Source organism: Oncorhynchus keta, chromosome 16, assembly GCF_023373465.1.
Source record: "Oncorhynchus keta strain PuntledgeMale-10-30-2019 chromosome 16, Oket_V2, whole genome shotgun sequence".
NCBI classification, from domain to species: Eukaryota; Metazoa; Chordata; class Actinopteri; order Salmoniformes; family Salmonidae; genus Oncorhynchus; species Oncorhynchus keta.
Genome location: NC_068436.1, coordinates 16,171,449 through 16,175,322, shown reverse-complemented (window position 1 = coordinate 16,175,322; position 3,874 = coordinate 16,171,449).

Sequence of the window (3,874 nt, the reverse complement as noted above, 5' to 3'; positions counted from 1 at the left end):
AGGAATTTGGGAAATAAATTCAAGAATGAAATTGCACATGGAATGAGATGGAGAAAACAATACTCTGCTTGATGGTAAATGGAACATTGGATATATAAATTGTTATTGAACTTCCATACATTCATATTTGAAATATTACTGTGCTAATACATATTCCCATTCTCTCTCTTTCCACCCCTCTCTCTCTCTCTCTCTCTCTCTCTCTATCTCTCTGTCTCTCTCTCAAGTGCTCTCTCTGTCTCTGTTTCTCTCTCTGTCTCCCTCTCTCTCTCTGTCTCTCTCTCTCTCTCTGTCTCTCTCTCTGTCTCTCTCTCTGTCTCTCTGTTTCTCTCTCTCTCTCTCTCTCTCTCTGTCTCTCTGTTCTCTCTCTCTCTCTTTGTCTCTCTCTGTCTCTCTCTCTCTTGGTCTCTCTCTCCCTCTCTCTCTCTCTCTCTCCCTCTCTCTCTCTCTCTCTCTCTCTGTCTCTCTGTTTCTCTCTCTCTCTCTCTCTCTCTCTCTCTCTCTGTCTCTCTGTTTCTCTCTCTCTCTCTCGGTCTCTCTCTCTCTCCCTCTCTCTCTGTCTCTCTCGGTCTCTCTCTCTCTCTCTCTGTTTCTCTCTCTCGGTCTCTCTCTCTGTCTCTCTGTCTCTGTCTCTCTGTCTCTCTCTCTCTCGGTCTCTCTCTCTGTCTCTCTGTCTCTCTGTTTCTCTCTCTCTCTCTGTCTCTCTCTCTAATGACAGTGGAGAGGAGTATTCTGACAGCCTGGACAGTCACCCAATCAAGGTGGGTCCATTTGGAGAAGTCTTATGTATTCTTCCATTCGCTATAACCTCCATTCAATCGACTAACAAGTCTTTACGCATAATGTGGAATTGAAGTAGTTTATTGAATTGTTAATTGAATTGTTGATTTCATTACTGGAGTGTTTATTTGTAATCGGTGAGTCAGTCAGGAGGTTGCCTGGGTTTGGCCTAGCCATGTGTAGCCTATATTACACAGTGCAGTTGCTACTCTGTGCTCTACCTGGCTTTAGGCTCTGCCTCCTCTGTTCTTCCTTCCTCCTCCACCCAATGGAATCAATAGTCCAGGTTTTTCTGTACTTGTTTTTGTCCATTGTCAACTCCTTCACTGTAATACCTGGTAGCTATTCACCAAAGGGATGTTCTGTAGGCTCTTCTATCTGTCAAATCAGATCCCTCAGTCAGCCACTCCACATGCCCCTCCGCCCGCCCTGCCCATCAGCTCCGCCCAGCCTCATCCCCATGACAGTGGAGCCACGCGCACTGTGTCACAAATCAAAGGGCTTCCGGAAGGCTCCATGTGATCAAACCAGTCCGTGATTAAACCGTACCGGTGCTCCGGGGGGGAGGGCTTTGATGTGACTACAAACGCTCTCAGGCGGTGTCACACACTCACACACACCGTGGGGCAAGGGGGTGAGGGAACGCGGGGGTGTTTCAACAGGCACCTGTCTAGAGAGTTGCGGCGGTATAGAGTTGCGTTAGAGTCGACGAGTGTTGTATTAAACACGTTGAGCCGCGTACGGCTCGGTGTGATTTGTCACAGCGCGTTAAATGCCACATGCTGTGATTCCTGTGTGACACGACGCGGACGTCAACCTGTTGTGCTGCATTAAACGGCAGGGTTTAAAGAGTTTCAAAACATTTTGGTTTTGTCTTTTTCCAGTCACACACAGGTACGCAGCCGCCTCAGAACAGCCAGCGGAAGAATTCTCCCAGGGCGCAGCCCGATGTTCCGGAACCAAGGTAGCAACAACAACACGTTTTCATGTTTCACTCAGATTTTCACAAAACTTTATCAACTATTTAGGGGGAACACACCAAAACACACACACTATCGGAAGCAACACCTGATACACAACAAGATTCTGTTCTCTACACTGTTGTATCGGTTATATATGGAATGGCTTAGTCAGTCTGATGATAGAATATCCCATACACACACACACACACACACACACACACACACACACACACACACACACACGTTTGATAACTCTCAGCAGCAGAAATCTAAATGGGGATTGTAAGTGTGTTCACCGCTCTCCTGTACATGAACACTCTGAGGAACGTACTGTGTTCTCCTCTTGTTAGGATATAAACACAGGGAGCCGGGGAGGAAGGAGGAAGAGACGAAGTGAGAGAAAGAGGAGGAAGGGCCCAAAGGTGCGGCTGCTGTGCCCCGCTCACTGCGTGGGGCGCGTTCTGGCTCTCCAGCGCCATCTCACCATTCTACAGAACGCCCGGTGTGATGCCCAGCGCTCCTCCCAGGAGCTGCGAGATGCCAACGAGAAGATCACGTCGCAGCTAAGCCCAGAGACTGAACGTCAGCAAGCAGTTATCACAGGTACCACAGACCAGAAGAGGGGGAGGACAAGCACAGAGAAAGTTGAACAAACAGAAGAGAAGGAAGTAGGAAAGATAAGCAGGGGGTCTGGTACAGTAACTGGGAACAAGGAAGTTGTTCTTTTTCTTCCTCTTTTGTTTCTTCCTGTCTTTTCTTTTGTCTTTCGGTGTGTTTCTGGGGGCCCTATCCTGGCTGCAGTGGGAGCAGCTCCTTTGCCCTTATCATGCTTAATAAGTGTGTCTGACAGGCCTGCCCTCGCCTGAGGAGGTCAGCACCACAGAGGAAGAGCCTGGGCACTGAACATACTGCTGCAGTCTCCTGCAATGCTATACTATACCCTACTGACTACTATACCCTACTGACTACTATGCTATACTATACCTATACTATACCCTACTGACTACTATACCCTACTGACTACTATACTATACCCTGCGGTACTATACCCTACTGACTACTATACCCTACTGACTACTATACTATGCCCTGCTGACTGCTATGCCTGCTTGTTTGCTGTGCTGTGCCCTGCTGATAGCATGCTGCCTACTGACTACTATACTATACCCTACTGACTACTATACTATACCCTACTGAATACTATGCTATACTATACCCTACTGACTACTATACCCTACTGACTACTATACTATACCCTACTATACTATACCCTACTGACTACTATACTATACCCTACTGACTACTATACTATACCCTACTGACTACTATACCCTACTGACTACTATACTATACCTTACTGACTACTATACTATACCTTACTGACTACTATACTATACCCTACTGAATACTATGCTATACTATACCCTACTGACTACTATACCCTACTGACTACTATACCCTACTATACTATACCCTACTGACTACTATACTATACCCTACTGACTACTATACTATACCCTACTATACTATACCCTACTGACTACTATACTATACCCTACTGACTACTATACTATACCTTACTGACTACTATACTATACCCTACTGACTACTATACTATACCCTACTGAATATTTCACTATGCCTACTGACTACTATACTATACCCTACTGACTACTATGCCCTGCTACTACTATAATGCCCTGACTATGCTATGCCCTGCTATGCTATGCCCTGCTATTGCCCTGCTATATATGCCTATGCTTGTTTCTTTATGCCCTGCTGACTGCTATGCTGCCCACCTAATGCTATGCTATGTTCTTATATGCTATGCCCTGCTATGCTATGCCCTGCTATATATGCCCCTGCTATGTATGCCCTGCTGACTACTATGCTATGCCATCTGACTGCTATGCCTACAATGCTATGCTGTGCCCTGCTATGTTATGCCTCTTACTATACCTACTGCTACTGCTATGCCCTACTGAGATACTATACATACTATGCCCTACCTGACTACTGCCCCTGACCTACATACTATGCTATGCCCTACATACTATACCCTACTGACTGCTATGCCCTACTGGCTACTACTTTACCCTACTTTACTGCTGCTATATGCTATGCCCTATGAC